The following is an 18,416-nucleotide window of genomic DNA, read 5'->3' as shown; positions in this document are numbered from 1 at the left end:
GTGCAACTGGGTACTGAACTTCCTGACGGGCCGCCCCCAGGTGGTGAGGGTAAGTAACAACATCTCCACCCCACTGATCCTCAACACTGGGGCCCCACAAGGGTGCGTTCTGAGCCCTCTCCTGTACTCCCTGTTCACCCATAACTGTGTGGCCATGCACGCCTCCAACTCAATTATCAAGTTTGCGGACGACACTACAGTGGTAGGCTTGATTACCAACAACGACCAGATGGCTTACAGGGAGGAGATGAGGGCCCTCGGAGTGTGGTGTCAGGAAAATAACCTCACACTCAACGTCAACAAAACAAAGGAGATGATTGTGGACTTCAGGAAACAGCAGAGGGAGCACCCCCCTATCCACATCGATGGGACAGTAGTGGAGAGGGTAGTCAGTTTTAAGTTCCCCTGTGTACACGTCACGGACAAACTGAATTGGTCCAACCTCAGGAGGCTGAAGAAATTAGGCTTGTCACCAAAAGCACTCACAAACTTCTACAGATGCAAAATCGAGAGCATCCTGTCGGGCTCTTTCACCGCCTGGTACGGCAACTGCTCCGCCCACAACCGTAAGGCTCTCCAGAGGGTAGTGAGGTCTGCACAATGCATCACCGGGGGCAAACTACCTGCCCTCCAGGACACCTACACCACCCACATTTACATTTACATTTAAGTCATTTAGCAGACGCTCTTATCCAGAGCGACTTACAAATTGGTGCATTCACCTTATGACATCCAGTGGAACAGCCACTTTACAATAGTGCATCTAAATCTTTTAAGGGGGGTGAGAAGGATTACTTTATCCTATCCTAGGTATTCCTTAAAGAGGTGGGGTTTCAGGTGTCTCCGGAAGGTGGTGATTGACTCCGCTGTCCTGGCGTCGTGAGGGAGTGTGTTCCACCATTGGGGAGCCAGAGCAGCGAACAGTTTTGACTGGGCTGAGCGGGAACTGTACTTCCTCAGTGGTAGGGAGGCGAGCAGGCCAGAGGTGGATGAACGCAGTGCCCTTGTTTGGGTGTAGGGCCTGATCAGAGCCTGGAGGTACTGAGGTGCCGATCCCCTCACAGCTCCGTAGGCAAGCACCATGGTCTTGTAGCGGATGCGAGCTTCAACTGGAAGCCAGTGGAGAGAGCGGAGGAGCGGGGTGACGTGAGAGAACTTGGGAAGGTTGAACACCAGACGGGCTGCGGCGTTCTGGATGAGTTGTAGGGGTTTAATGGCACAGGCAGAGAGCCCAGCCAACAGCGAGTTGCAGTAATCCAGACGGGAGATGACAAGTGCCTGGATTAGGACCTGCGCCGCTTCCTGTGTGAGGCAGGGTCGTACTCTGCGGATGTTGTAGAGCATGAACCTACAGGAACGGGCCACCGCCTTGATGTTAGTTGAGAACGACAGGGTGTTGTCCAGGATCACGCCAAGGTTCTTAGCGCTCTGGGAGGAGGACACAATGGAGTTGTCAACCGTGATGGCGAGATCATGGAACGGGCAGTCCTTCCCCGGGAGGAAGAGCAGCTCCGTCTTGCCGAGGTTCAGCTTGAGGTGGTGATCCGTCATCCACACTGATATGTCTGCCAGACATGCAGAGATGCGATTCGCCACCTGGTCATCAGAAGGGGGAAAGGAGAAGATTAATTGTATGTCGTCTGCATAGCAATGATAGGAGAGACCATGTGAGGTTATGACAGAGCCAAGTGACTTGGTGTATAGCGAGAATAGGAGAGGGCCTAGAACAGAGCCCTGGGGGACACCAGTGGTGAGAGCGCGTGGTGAGGAGACAGATTCTCGCCACGCCACCTGGTAGGAGCGACCTGTCAGGTAGGACGCAATCCAAGCGTGGGCCGCGCCGGAGATGCCCAACTCGGAGAGGGTGGAGAGGAGGATCTGATGGTTCACAGTATCGAAGGCAGCCGATAGGTCTAGAAGGATGAGAGCAGAGGAGAGAGAGTTAGCTTTAGCAGTGCGGAGCGCCTCCGTGATACAGAGAAGAGCAGTCTCAGTTGAATGACTAGTCTTGAAACCTGACTGATTTGGATCAAGAAGGTCATTCTGAGAGAGATAGCGGGAGAGCTGGCCAAGGACGGCACGTTCAAGAGTTTTGGAGAGAAAAGAAAGAAGGGATACTGGTCTGTAGTTGTTGACATCGGAGGGATCGAGTGTAGGTTTTTTTCAGAAGGGGTGCAACTCTCGCTCTCTTGAAGACGGAAGGGACGTAGCCAGCGGTCAGGGATGAGTTGATGAGCGAGGTGAGGTAAGGGAGAAGGTCTCCGGAAATGGTCTGGAGAAGAGAGGAGGGGATAGGGTCAAGCGGGCAGGTTGTTGGGCGGCCGGCCGTCACAAGACGCAAGATTTCATCTGGAGAGAGAGGGGAGAAAGAGGTCAGAGCACAGGGTAGGGCAGTGTGAGCAGAACCAGCGGTGTCGTTTGACTTAGCAAACGAGGATCGGATGTCATCGACCTTCTTTTCAAAAATTTCACCCGATGTCACAGGAAGACCATAAAGATCATCAAGGACAACAACCACCCGAGCCACTGCCTGTTCACCTCGCTATCATCCAGAAGGCGAGGTCAGTACAGGTGCATCAAAGCAGGGACCAAGAGACGGAAAAACAGCTTCTATCTCAAGGCCATCAGACTGTTAAACAGCCACCACTAACATTGAGTGGCTGCTGCCAACACACTGACTCAACTCCATCCACTTTAATAATGGGAATTGATGTCAAATATATCACTAGCCACTTTAAACAATGCTACTTAATATAATGTTTACATACCCTACATTACTCATCTCGTATGTATATGTACATACTGTACCCTATATCATCTACTGTCTCTTTATGTAATACATGTATCACTAGCCACTTTAAACTATGCCACATTGTTTACACACCCTACATTACTCATCTCATTTGTATATACTGTACTCGATACCATCTACTGCATCTTGCCTATGCCGCTCTGTACCATCACTCATTCATATATCTTTATGTACATATTCTTTATCCCTTTACACTTGTGTGTATAAGGTAGTAGTTTTGGAATTATTAGGTTAGATTACTCGTTGGTTATTACTGCATTGTCGGAACTAGAAGCACAAGCATTTCGCTACACTCGCATTAACATCTGCTAACCATGTGTATGTGACAAATAAATTTGATTTGATTTTATGAGTTTCAGAAAAAGGTCTTTGTTTCTGGCCATTTTGAGCCTGTAATCGATCCCACAAATACTGATGCTCCAGATACTCAACTAGTCTAAAGAAGGCCAGTTTTATTGCTTCTTTAATCAGCATCATAGTTTTCAGCTGTGCTAACACAATTACAAAAGGGTTTTCTAATGATCAATTAGCCTTTTAAAATTATAAACTTTGATTAGCTAACACAACGTGCCATTGGAACACAGGAGTGATGGTTGCTGATAATGGGCCACTGTACACCTATGTAGATATTCCATAAAAAAATTAACTGTTTCCAGCTACAATAGTCATTTACAATATTAACAATGTCTACGCTGTATTTCTGATCAATTTGATGTTATTTTAATGGACCAAAAAAAATAGCTTTTCTTTAAAAAACAAGGAGATTTCTAAGTAACCCCAAACTTTTGAACGGTAGTGTAAATGAAGGCTGGGTTTATTTCAGTCCTGCCCACAGCTGGCAGCACACAAGTAATCATCAATTTGGAGTGCAGCTGCATGTGACCTTATCTTAATGCCTGTGGTACATTTGGGTTGACTTTGGATATCACTATGGGGCTAGTTAGGGACCATCTGTAAAATACACAATGTACATGTGTAACGGATGTGAAACGGCTAGCTTAGTTAGCGGTGCGTGCTAAATAGCGTTTCAATCGGTTACGTCACTTGCTCTGAGACCTTGAAGTAGTAGTTCCCCTTGCTCTGCAAGGGCCGCAGCTTTTGTGGAGCGATGGGTAACGATGCTTCGTGGGTGACTGTTGTCGATGTGTGCAGAAGGTCCCTGGTTCGCGCCCGGGTATGGGCGAGGGGACGGTTTAAAATTATACTGTTACATTGATGCTGTTCACCCGGATTACTGGTTGCTGCGGAAAAAGGAGGAAGGTCAAAAGGGGGGTGAGTGTAACGGATGTGAAACGGCTAGCTTAGTTAGCGGTGCACGCTAAATAGCGTTTCAATCGGTTACGTCACTTGCTCTGAGACCTTGAAGTAGTAGTTCCCCTTGCTCTGCAAGGGCCGCGGCTTTTGTGGAGCGATGGGTAACGATGCTTCGATGCCTGTTGTTGATGTGTGCAGAAGGTCCCTGGTTCGCACCCGGGTATGGGCGAGGGGACGGACGTAAAGTTATTCTGTTACACATGGAACAATATGTAAATATTCCCATAGCTCCAAATGACAATGACTTAAAAATATCAAACCAACTATAAATTGTAGAAATCCTTATACAAATATTGAAAGCATTTAATGAGAAACTTAAAGATGTGTAACATAAAAATATTGTCTCATTTACATTGTGTAATTTATTGGCAGTCCCTAACTAGCCCCAGAGATAGGCTGTCCAAAACCAACTTGCCACAGTCACGCTCACACCAGCAGGCTGAAGCTAATTGGCGCATTAATTTGGTTAACTCTTCCTACCTGCAAACCTACACACGAGACACCCAGATCAAACCACACCCCAAAACCAACTCACATTTGAATTCAGTCATGGCTGCTTGCATTCCTTAATGAACCACAAATATTTTTTTGCGGCAGACTTCCCGCAATTTACTGCAAACTAAATAGTGTACCACAAAATGTTGGCAGAAGTTTGCATATGTTTGCCACTAGTGGTGAATCTGTGGCAAACCTTTTGTAACAATAATATTTATTGCCACTAGTGACAAACAGTTTGCCAGAGTTTTTTTTCTTCTGCCAAACAACTCTCTCAAAATTCTATTTCAACACATGTGTTCCAAGACCAGTAACCATTGATGACCAGTCAGGGGGAGAAGAAAAATCAGTTGGAAAATTTAAACCAATTTATCTAGCTAGCTAAGTTACCCACCGAAGTTGTCAAGTGAGTGTCTAACTTATTAAACTTCCTAATAAATGGTTAGCAATGTCATGTTTAATAGGATATAGTGACACTATATCAGTTTCAATGTCAGCACCACTGGCTATCTAGCTAGTAACTAGTGCTTAGCTAGCTGGCTAGTGCTTAGCTAGCTAGTTAACAAACTAATGATTTGCCTAAACACTTATTTTTAGGTGCATACATTGCTGTCTTTTGATACCAATAATATACATAAATATGCTAGTGTCACTGTTCAGTAGCATGTTAATTAGGGAAACAGCTACGGTAACATTCAGAAATGTTGAACTATGAACAGATATAGCCCTTGGTTCACTCCAAACTTGACTGCCCTTGACCAGCACAAAAACATCCTGTGGTGTACTGCATGAGCATCGAATAGCCCCCGCAATATGCAACTTTTCAGGGAAGGTAGGAACCAATATACATAGGCAGTTGGCAAAACTAAGGCTAGCTTTTTCAAACAGAAATTTGCATTCTGTAGCACAAACTCCAAAAAGTTCTGGGACACTGTAAAGTCCATGGAGAATAAGAGCACCTCCTCCCAGCTGCCCACTGCACTTCCACTGTCACCACCAATAAATCTACGATAATTGAGAATTTCAATAAGCATTTTTCTACGGAGGTTCATGCTTTCCACCTGGCTACCCCTACCCCAGTCAACAGCTCTGCACCCCCCACAGAAGCTTGCCCAAGCCTCCCTCACTTCTCCTTCACCCAAATCCAGATAGCTGATGATTTGAAAGGGCTGCAAAATCTGTACCCCAATAAATCAGCTGGGCTAGAGAATCTGGACCCTCTCTTTCTAAAATTATCTGCCGCAATTGTTGCAACCCCTATTACTAGCCTGTTCAACCTCTCTTTGTATCGTCTGAGATCCCTAAAGATTGGAAAGCTCTTCAAAGGGGGAGACACTCTAGATCCAAACTGTTACAGACCTATATCTATCCTACCCTTTCTAAAGTCTTCGAAAGCCAAGTTAACAAACAGATCACCAACCATTTCGAATCCTGCCGTACCTTCTCCGCTATGCAATCTGGTTTCTGAGCTGGTCCTCGGTGCACCTCAGCTACGCTCAAGGTCCTGAACGATATCATAACCTCCATCGATAAAAGACGATACTGTGCAGACGTATTCATCGACCTGGCCAAGGCTTTCAACTCTGTCAATCACCACATTCTTATTGTCAGACTCAACAGCCTTGGTTTCTCAAATGACTGCCTCGCCTGGTTCACCAATTACTTCTCAGATAGAGTTCAGTGTGTCAAATCGGAGGGTCTGTTGTCCGGACCTTTGGCAGTCTCTATGGGGGTGCCACAGGGTTCAATTCTCGGGCCGACTCTTTTCTCTGTATACATCAATGATGTTGCTCTTGCTGCTGGTGATTCTCTGATCCACCTCTACGCAGACGACACCATTCTGTATACTTCTGGCCCTTCTTTGGACACTGTGTTAATAACCTTTTGTGACTAGGGGGCAGTATTTTCATTTTTGGAAAAATAACGTTCCCGTAGTAAACAGGATATTTTGTCAGGACAAGATGCTAGAATATGCATATAATGACATCTTAGGATAGAAAACACTCTAAAGTTTCCAAAACTGTACAAATATTGTCTGTGAGTATAACAGAACTGATGTTGCAGGCGAAAGCCTGAGAAAAATCCAATCCGGAAGTTCCTCATGTTTTGAAAGCGCTGCGTTCCAATGCGTCTCTATTGAGCAGTGAATGGGCTATCAACCAGATTACTCTTTCTCCGTATTCCCCAAGGTGTCTACAGCATTGTGACGTAGTTTTACACATTTATGTTGAAGAATACCCGTAAGCGGCTACATTGCGCAAGTGGTCACCTGATGCTCCCAGAGTGATTCTCGCGTAAAATACAGAGGTAGCCATTATTCCAATACTATCGAATAGATATTTGAAAAACACCTTGAGGATTGATTATAAACGTTTGCCATGTTTCTGTCGATATTATGGAGCTAATTTGGAATATTTTTTGGCGTTTTCGTGACTGCAATTTCCGGACGATTTCGCCTACAAAAATAATATTTTAGTAAAAAAGGAACATTGGCTATCTAACTGGGAGTCTGGTGAGTGAACACATCCAAAGCTCATCAAAGGTAAACCATTTAATTTGATTGATTTTCTGATTTCCGTGACCAAGTTACCTGCTGCAAGCTGGACAAAATGCTATGCTAGGCTATTGATAAACTTACACAAATGCTTGTCTAGCTTTGGCTGTAAAGCATATTTTGAAAATCTGAGATGATAGGGTGATTAACAAAAGGCTAAGCTGTGTCTCAATATATTTCACTTGTGATTTTCATGAATAGGGATATTTCTAGGAATATTTATGTCCGCTGCGTTATGCTAATTCGTGTCAGTCGATGATTAAGCTCCCTCATGCCGGATGGGGAGTCACTAGAGGTTTTAACAAACCTCCAGACTAGCTTCAATGCCATACAACACTCCTTCTGTGGCCTCAAACTGCTCTTAAATGCAAGTAAAACTAAACGCATGCTCTTCAACCGATCGCTGCTTGCACTCGCCCACCTGTTTAGCATCACTAGTCTGGACGGTCCCGGCTTAGAATATGTGGACAACTACAAATACCTAGGTGTCTGGTTAGTCTGTAAATTCTCCTTCCAGACTCACATCTCCAATCCAAAATTAAATCTAGAATTGGCTTCCTATTTCGCAACAAAGCATCCTTCACTCATGCTGCTAACATATCCTCGTAAAACTGACTATCCTACCGATCCTTGACTCCGGCGATGTCATTTACAAAATAGCCTCCAACACTCTACTCACAGCAAATTGGATGGATGCAGTCTATGACAGTGCCATCCGTTTTGTCACCAAAGCCCCACTGCAACCTATGCCCTATTATCACACATATATTATCACCTAATGTTGTGTTAATTTTTAAAAATCAAATTAAGATCTTGTGAACATTACAAGTTTTGAACTTCTATTTGCTATTTATGGCCTATAGGCCTCATTGACCTGAGCTCATACAACTTGTTTTTGTGTAAAACAAAAAAAAAGAAAGCATAATGTATGGATTATTTTGACTATAACAAATACTCAGATGTAACATATTGTTCTATTTATCACAGACTAATTTGTGTCAAAGTTTAACAAGGAGATTCTCCTTCTCACCAGTGTCATGATCAAAGATATGATCAAGAGCCTCACATACAGTATATTGTTTTGTCATTGTGCTGCCACAGAATGAATTGTGAGAAAGGCCTCAAAAAAGCTTTATATACCAGAGCTGCGAGAAAAGTTTGATTATATATTATTGAAACAATATTGTGATAGTTTGTGAGAATGCCAACAGGTGTGGTTCCCGTGGGGGAAAGGTTCCTGTGGGGGTTGCCATGGAAACAAAGAAGGGGAGTGAGGTGTGTGTGTGTGTGTGCTCAAACACACATGCATGTGGGAGTCTGGGAGAGAATGTGTGTCCATCTGATGATTTGTAAGTTGCTCTGGATAAGAGCGTCTGCTAAATGACTTAAATGTAAATGTAATGAAGGGGCATGTGCCTGAACTCAATTTTATACACTAGTTGTGGTCTCCCCCATTCATTTCTAATGTCCGGTCATTTTCGACCGGGGACACCTATTTGGACAAAGTCATGGAACCTTATGGCAATCAGATCAAATGAAGTACATTTTTCAGAGAGAAAACTTGTAAATCGGTCCAATTCGACCGGAACACAGCAGGAGGGTTAATACACAAAGTAACAAAAAAACAGATCTAATTTGCATAGTCATGAGTTTGTAGCAAAGAGTTTAATGTTCGACTTTACTTTGCCCAAATTATTTCCCAGAAGTTCACAAATTGCCGCAAGTTTGCCACAAAACTAAATTGCATGGAATGTGAAAATATGAGCTTGACGCAAATTGGCCAAAGACGGTAAGGGCAAATCTAACACCAGGCCAAATCAGGAAGTGCTGTCGCCCTTTAATGTTTCCCCAATTTCACCTCCCTTCTACTTTCTTTCGATTTAGTGGCACTCTCTGATGGTTACTGTGTGTCACTACAGCATTGACATTTTCTAGTTTACACAAAAAGTTTGAACGGTAATTCGTTGGCCTACTATTGACAGGTAGAGAGGTTTTGTTGGTGGTGGAACTGTCCCCAAAATGTGATGCTTTTCCATGATTATTTTGGTTCCACATTATTTTATCAGTACATACAGCTCAGCTACTACATAGGGTAGTGTGACTACACACAAAGTTACATGAATTGTCAAGTATATTAGACAAACCCACAAATCATTCTAAGACACGCTTAGATTACTACATATATGCAAAAAAAGAAAAGGTAGGCAATGTCCTACTGTCACTGAGAAACCAAGAACTGTTTCAATTCCTGTGTAGACATAGTTTGGGTTAGCCTATTCACTGGCTTAATAAATCTACCTAGTCTACCTCTTTCTCCCCTCTTTCTCCCTCTCTCTCCAGATGAAATCTCGCGTCTTGTGACGGCCGGCCGCCCAACAACCTGCCCGCTTGACCCTATCCCCTCCTCTCTTCTCCAGACCATTTCCGGAGACCTTCTCCCTTACCTCACCTCGCTCATCAACTCATCCCTGACCGCTGGCTACGTCCCTCCCGTCTTCAAGAGAGCGAGAGTTGCACCCCTTCTGAAAAAACCTACACTCGATCCCTCCGATGTCAACAACTACAGACCAGTATCCCTTCTCTCTTTTCTCTCCAAAACTCTTGAGCGTGCCGTCCTTGGCCAGCTCTACCGCTATCTCTCTCAGAATGACCTTCTTGATCCAAATCAGTCAGGTTTCAAGACTAGTCATTCAACTGAGACTGCTCTTCTCTGTATCACGGAGGCGCTCCGCACTGCTAAAGCTAACTCTCTCTCCTCTGCTCTCATCCTTCTAGACCTATCGGCTGCCTTCGATACTGTGAACCATCAGATCCTCCTCTCCACCCTCTCCGAGTTGGGCATCTCCGGCGCGGCCCACGCTTGGATTGCGTCCTACCTGACAGGTCGCTCCTACCAGGTGGCGTGGCGAGAATCTGTCTCCTCACCACGCGCTCTCACCACTGGTGTCCCCAGGGCTCTGTTCTAGGCCCTCTCTTATTCTCGCTATACACCAAGTCACTTGGCTCTGTCATAACCTCACATGGTCTCTCCTATCATTGCTATGCAGACGACACACAATTAATCTTCTCCTTTCCCCCTTCTGATGACCAGGTGGCGAATCGCATCTCTGCATGTCTGGCAGACATATCAGTGTGGATGACGGATCACCACCTCAAGCTGAACCTCAGCAAGACGGAGCTCCTCTTCCTCCCGGGAAGGACTGCCCGTTCCATGATCTCGCCATCACGGTTGACAACTCCATTGTGTCCTCCTCCCAGAGCGCTAAGAACCTTGGCGTGATCCTGGACAACACCCTGACGTTCTCAACTAACATCAAGGCGGTGTCCCGTTCCTGTAGGTTCATGCTCTACAACATCCGCAGAGTACGACCCTGCCTCACACAGGAAGCGGCGCAGGTCCTAATCCAGGCACTTGTCATCTCCCGTCTTGATTACTGCAACTCGCTGTTGGCTGGGCTCCCTGCCTGTGCCATTAAACCCCTACAACTCATCCAGAACGCCGCAGCCCGTCTGGTGTTCAACCTTCCCAAGTTCTCTCACGTCACCCCGCTCCTCCGCTCTCTCCACTGGCTTCCAGTTGAAGCTCGCATCCGCTACAAGACCATGGTGCTTGCCTACGGAGCTGTGAGGGGAACGGCACCTCAGTACCTCCAGGCTCTGATCAGGCCCTACACCCAAACAAGGGCACTGCGTTCATCCACCTCTGGCCTGCTCGCCTCCCTACCACTGAGGAAGTACAGTTCCCGCTCAGCCCAGTCAAAACTGTTCGCTGCTCTGGCCCCCAATGGTGGAACAAACTCCCTCACGACGCCAGGACAGCGGAGTCAATCACCACCTTCCGGAGACACCTGAAACCCCACCTCTTCAAGGAATACCTAGGATAGGGTAAGTAAGGGTAAGTAATCCTTCTCACTCCCCCCAAAAAAGATTTAGATGCAAGTGGCTGTTCCACTGGATGTCATAAGGTGTATGCACCAATTTGTAAGTCGCTCTGGATAAGAGCGTCTGCTAAATGACTTAAATGTAAAATGTAAATGTAGTCTAGTCCGAACACCCTCACCCAAAAACCTAGCAGGAACAACACAGACAGCACTAACTGTGCTCAGAGGTCTAACCTCAGGATGGGGAGTACTACAGATCCGCATATACGGAGCCAGCACATTTTCAGTTACAGACTCAACGCTAGTAATGTCAGACGACTGATCAGATTCCTGGTAGATTGTCACAGACCACACTGACGAAGCATCTTCAACCAAGGTAACATTAACATTACCACCCCTGCCTCCCTCAATCGAGGTACAATATCTGCGTGCAGAGTAGTAGCCATGGACCCACTATCGAACATCCCCTTCAGCTCAACTTTATCCTGTACTAGCACGGTGGTAACACAAACTGTCATTCTGAGTATTTATCATTGTGTTCTGAAAAATGACTGTGTTGTTCTTGGGTACTGACTCACAAAAATAAGAATAAACAGATTGGGTATCATCATCAGTGGAGGAAAAAATTTGACTGCCTCACATTGCCCTCCTCAGAATGGAGGCTTTCTAGTTTTCCTGAGACCTGCCAGTCTGTCCACATCCAGGGCTCTGTCGCTGCCCTGTCTCACTACAGTCAAAACTCATGTGGCCTGGAGAGAAGTACTTGAAACACAGCTGGTGCATCTGACAGTGAGCTTTAGTCCAGTGATTAGTGCTTCCACAGACAGCGCACTCACGCTGACGTTTCGGGAACTGTTTACGGGGCCCTCTGTTCACAGACTGAGTATTGCTGATAAGAGCCTTCTCTAACAAAGTCAAAACTTTCTCTAATGTCCCACCATCAGATACAGATGGGGCCTGTTCTGGTTCACGGCCACATAGAGAAAAAGATGACACATTGGGTCTGCTCACAGGATCCACTTCCTCCTGGGGGGAGTCAAAGACAGCAGCCACCTGCTGTGAAAGTTGTGTTCTACATGCTTTACACTCCCTTAACAGTTCATCCAAACAATCCTGCACCTCACTGGCTGTCCAGTCATGAAGGGGGTTGCATTTGAACACTTGGGCCAACTCTATATCAGGTCAGTAGCATACAAACATGACTGCCAACTCTGAGCACTGATTGGGCAAGTTTCTACCCTTGCTTACAAGGTATTGTTCAGCTGCCTCTGCAGCTTTGTTAGGCCTAATCCAGAAATCTAGTGGACCCTCATTAGCGTATGGTTTGATTGAGTAGAAATCAGCTAATGGCATACCTGAGCAGATAGTATCCCCAAAATGTTGCTTGAGAACACTGAACACTGCCTTGTGACAACAGGGTTGTTACACATCCAGACTTTGGTCACATCCAGTGCCCTCCCCATGAGCCTAGCCATCACCTCCCCAACATTCTCAGACCCAGTGTAACCCCTCTTCTCTAGGTAGACTCCCATTAGCTCCTCCCACTCCAGGACAAGTTTGCGGACAACACAACAGTGGTAGGCTTGATTACCAACAACGACGAGACGGCCTACAGGGAGGAGGTGAGGGCCCTCGGAGTGTGGTGTCAGGAAAATAACAAAACTAAGGAGATGATTGTGGACTTCAGGAAACAGCAGAGGGAACACCCCCCTATCCACATCGATGGAACAGTAGTGGAGAGGGTAGTAAGTTTTAAGTTCCTCGGCGTACACATTACAGACAAACTGAATTAGTCCACCCACACAGACAGCATCGTGAAGAAGGCGCAGCAGCGCCTCTTCAACCTCAGGAGGCTGAAGAAATTTGGCTTGTCACCAAAAGCACTCACAAATTTCTACAGATGCACAATCGAGAGCATCCTGTCGGGCTGTATCACCGCCTGGTACGGCAACTGCTCCGCCCACAACCGTAAGGCTCTCCAGAGGGTAGTGAGGTCTGCACAACGCATCACCGGGGGCAAACTACCTGCCCTCCAGGACACCTACACCACCCGATGTCACAGGAAGGCCATAAAGATCATCAAGGACAACAACCACCCGAGCCACTGCCTGTTCACCCCGCTATCATCCAGAAGGCGAGGTCAGTACAGGTGCATCAAAGCTGGGACCGAGAGACTGAAAAACAGCTTCTATCTCAAGGCCATCAGACTGTTAAACAGCCACCACTAACATTGAGTGGCTGCTGCCAACACACTGACTCAACTCCAGCCACTTTAATAATGGGAATTGATGGGCAATGATGTAAAATATATCACTAGCCACTTTAAACAATGCTACATAATATAATGTTTACATACCCTACATTATTAATCTCATATGTATACGCATATACTGTACTCTATATCAACTACTGCATCCTTATGTAATACATGTATCACTAGCAACTTCAACTATGCCACTTTGTTTACATACTCATCTCATATGTATATACTGCACTCAATACCATCTACTGTATCTTGCCTATGCCGCTCTGTACCGTCACTCATTCATATATCTTTATGTACATATTCTTTATCCCCTTACACTTGTGTCTATAAGGTAGTAGTTTTGGAATTATTAGCTAGATTACTTGTTGGTTATTACTGCATTGTCGGAACTAGAAGCACAAGCATTTCGCTGCACTCGCATTAACACCTGCTAACCATGTGTACGTGACAAATAAAATGTGATTTGATTTGACAGAGTACTTATCTGAGCCATCACTCCTAAAGAAAGGTGGAGCACTAACATCTGACTTCACAACCAGATTCAGCTTGGACGCATCAATAAAATTTGACCCACTTTTCTCAGGCAGGGGGAACTGCTGGGGTTGGTGAGGGGGATGGGCAGGAGAAAGACTTGAAGCACCTGGCTGCAGTAAACCCGCTCTGATAGATTCTCCTATCTCTGAACCAATCTGCTTAATAAGGTCACTAAACTGACTCGGAGGTGTCCCATTATTACTGAGAACTGGGGATGATGGTACATCAAAATACAGGGATGGGATACCCTGGTCAGGTGGAGTAAACAGCCTACCCCTCCCAGTGCTTGTAAACTCAGGACCAGCAAACACTCTACTCCCAGGAGCTGACTGTACAAATGGTGTAAATGCAAGGACACCCTTTCCTCTAGTCACACTAAAATCCCCAGAATAACTCATTTTATGGACTTGAGAGTCTTCCTCCGCTCAATAGAGCACTAAAATACAATGTCATTTACTGCATTCAAATACAAAAAAATGCAATGAACAAATTCCTTCAAAACATGCAAATAAACACAAATACCAGTATCTAGTGAATATGCTACATTCATCTTCACTATTTACAATATATATTCACTTATAGCAAACCATCAACACGTGTGCATGCGCAAATCGCGCACCTCCTCCCCATGCACAGCTCCGGTGGTCGGTTTGAGTTGATCCGTCGCCAGGTCGTGGCACCAGTTTGTAGCGTGGTTCGTTCTGCGTTGTGTACTTTTAATTAGGACACTACCACAACTGTAGGTCTGCTGGTTGGATTATTTTTATTTGCCATGCACACGAAGAGACAACACACAATACCTTAGCCCTTGGCGCAGTCTCAGCTCTCCCGCAACTTGCTAGCCGAAGGTCAGGCAAAAGAGAACAATAAGGGGGTACGGAAATACAGATAACCCGCGATGGGCCAAACCAAAATATACAAAACTTTTACAATCACGTGTATGTACAATTTTGACATGAAAAAACGGTTGTACACCAAAAAAAAAAAACATTATCTATGCAGCTGTACTTACATTTTAAAAAACACTGAATTATTATTATTATTAGCAAATTATTAACATCCCCTCTTGACCTGGCCTATTTGAATTGGTCCTTGTGTTCAATTTGGTGCATAATCTAGGGGAACAACATCACACTGCTACACATAGTCACTTTAACTCTACCTACATGTACAATTTTACCTCAATTACCTCAACCAACCGGTGCCCCCACACCTTGACTCTGTACTTTTTACTTAACACTCATTTTTTCTTAAACCTGCATTGTTGGTTAAAGGGCTTGTAAGTAAGCATTTCACTGTAAGGTCTATCTATACCTGTTGTATTCGGCGTGTGTGACAAATAACATTTGATTTGATTTACTTTAAATGTAGATAGAGAATGCAAATGACACATAACCCAGTTACTTATTTCTTTGTTTGGGATTCAAACTAAATAAACACCACTAGGCTCCATTTAGTACCAGTCTGCCACAACTCCAGCTCTCTCAAAGCTCCTAGGACATAGCCACTTACTGAAGGTCTACAGACAATGTTGTATCTTGCAGTATCGTGTTAACTGATACACGGCTGACCTCCACTGGCAGACCTAACCAACAACACTACTGTCAAGCGTGGGATGGGAATTATTATGTGGATCCTACTCACACAAAGATCAAAGACATAGATCTAAAAATGTACCTGTAATGTAGCACATGCATTTTCAAGGTAATGTTCTCACTCAAAGTGACTCTGGGCATAGTTTTTATGACAAAATAGCCTGTTCCACAAAAATACAATTATTCAAAGAGCAAATGTTTTAGCAAAACTGTTCATATTGTGCAATATCCCTAATATGCTGCATTACCAAACTTTTCCCACAAAACCTGGTCCTGTCAATGTAGCCAGTCACATGAGTGTCTGCCAATAGAAACCTGACCTGCCCTCACATAGTAAAACTAGCTGTCTCATTCAAACCTGCTTGTTTGTCACTGTGGCAACAATTTCAGGTGTGGCAGGGAGCCGCCCCATAGGGGCATGAGTTGACTTGTTTGTGTGTTGGAAACTGGAAACACTCACCAGCTAGGTTGGTGATTAATGATCGGCTGGAAAGCACTGGAGGTTTGCCTCAGGCTCACACAGTGCTGTCAATTCCAACTTTACTGCTATGTAGAATGCTCTCTCACTCTCTCTCTCTCTCTCTCTCACGCACGCACGCACGCACGCACGCACACACACACACACACACACACACACACACACACACACACACACAGCATATGTTTTACTATCCTTGTGGGGGACCTAAAATGTATTTCCATTCAAAATCATACTAAACTACTAAACCTAACCCCTCCCCCTAATTGTTATCTGTGGGGTTTATTTAGTGGGTAGATAGCATCACAAAGTAATTTGATATTGTTTGGAATGATTTTAAACTATTTTCAAATGTCAGCCTTTGTATTAAAGTAGTCGCCCCGGTTGACTGGCAGGCTTCCCAGACTTTAGAATGTTCCTTCAGTTATCTACTATTAGTGTAAAGTTTGATGATTATTTCACCTATGCACTGGACTACAAGAGGTAAGAGGAGATTGAGAGAGGGTTAGAGGTTAACACAGGGTATTAAAATAAACACCCCCCCCTTGATGACAACGAGACAGGTGGGTGAGGGAGGGAGCAGACATGAAGGCCCAACCCTGTGTCACACCAACTGTACTGTTTAGTCACCACTGAGTGAGTCTGCAAGAGATTCATAAACTCTGACAATGCAACAGAATCCCTCTACACTCACACTTTCCAACTTTCCATACTATAGAATTAGACATTAACAACATACAAAAATGAGGCATGGACATGATAATTGTAACCCATTGTCATATTTCTATTAACTATCTGATGATGCCACCCCAGTCTGTTGGAGAGAGTTAGTCAGAGTGACACAAGTCTCACCCTGCCTCAGCTGCAGTCTCTGTTAGGTGATGATAGATAGGTGGTGCTCTGTCCTGTGTTCAGAACAGTTCAATTACACTATATACATGATGTTTGTATAACCGGCATGTTCAGTCTCGTTCTGGGGTTTGTTATTGGTGCAGTAGGGATTGTTAAACATCTAAGGAGAGAAAGAAAGGAGAAAAGCAAACATGATCATTCCATTGCTCCTGAAAAAAACCAAGCAAACAGGATGTGTCTCTTGGGTGTGTCTGTGTGTTTGGCCCCTTCAAGACAAGAACAATGGCCTGGTTCTGTTTGTGCATACAGTGCTGGGTGAAATACTGTACATTGCCAAATAGAAGCGTTACTGTCCTGGTATGGAGGGGTGTCTACCCCCCCCCCATATCCATACCAGAGAATGTGCATTTTTGCATGTGTTCCAGTAACACCTATGAGAGGTATACATGTATATGCACATCACTGGTAGAGGTCGACCGATTATGATTTTTCAACACCAATACCGATACCGATTATTGGAGGACCCCAAAAAAAACTCATACCGATTAATCAGCCTGTTTATTTATTTATTTGTAATAATGACAATCACAACAATACTGAATTAACACTTTTATTTTAGCTTAATGTAATACATCAATAAAATCAATTTAGTCTCAAATAAATAATGAAACATGTTCAATTTGGTTTAAATAATGTGAAAACAGTGTTGGAGAGGAAAGTAAAAATGCAATATGTGCCATGTAAAAAAGCTAAAGTTAAAGTTCCTTGCTCAGAACATGAGAATATATTAATTCTGGTGGTTCCTTTTAACATGAGTCTTCAATATCCCCAGGTAAGAAGATTGAGGTTGTAAATATTATAGGACTATTTCTCTCTATACCATTTGTATTTCATATACCTTTGACTATTGGATGTTGTTATAGGCACTTTAGTATTGCCAGTGTGACAGTATAGCTTCAGTCCCTCTCCTCGCCTCTACCTGGGCTCGAACCAGGAACACATCGACAACAGCCACCCTCGAAGCATCGTTACCCATCGCTCCACAATAGCCGCAGCCCTTACAGAGCAAGTGGAACAACTATTTCAATGTCTCAGAGCGAGTGACGTCACCGATTGAAATGCTATTAGCGCGCACCCCGCTAACTAGCTAGCCATTTCACATCGGTTACACTAGCCTAATCTCGGGAGTTGATAGGTTTGAAGTTATAAACAGCTCAATGCTTGAAGCACAGCGAAGTGCTGTTTGAATGAATGCTTACGAGCCTGCTGCTGCTGCCTACCACCGCTCAGTCAGACTGCTCTATCAAATATCAAATCATAGACTTAATTATAACATAATAACACAGAGAAATACGAGCCTTAGGTTATTAATATGGTAAAATCCGGAAACTATCATTTCGAAAGCAAAACGTTTATTCTTTCAGTGAAATACGGAACCTTATTTTATCTAACAGGTGGCATCCCTAAATATTGCTGTTACATTGCACAACCTTTAATGTTATGTCATAATTATGTACAATTCTGGCAAATTAATTACAGTCTTTGTTAGGAATAAATGGTCGTCACACAGTTCGCAACGAGCCAGGCGGCCCAAACTGCTGCATATACCCCGACTGCTTGCACGGAACGCAAGAG

This window comes from Oncorhynchus keta, chromosome 23 (genome assembly GCF_023373465.1).
Source record: "Oncorhynchus keta strain PuntledgeMale-10-30-2019 chromosome 23, Oket_V2, whole genome shotgun sequence".
Classification (NCBI taxonomy): domain Eukaryota; kingdom Metazoa; phylum Chordata; class Actinopteri; order Salmoniformes; family Salmonidae; genus Oncorhynchus; species Oncorhynchus keta.
Note: the sequence above shows the minus strand (reverse complement) of the source record.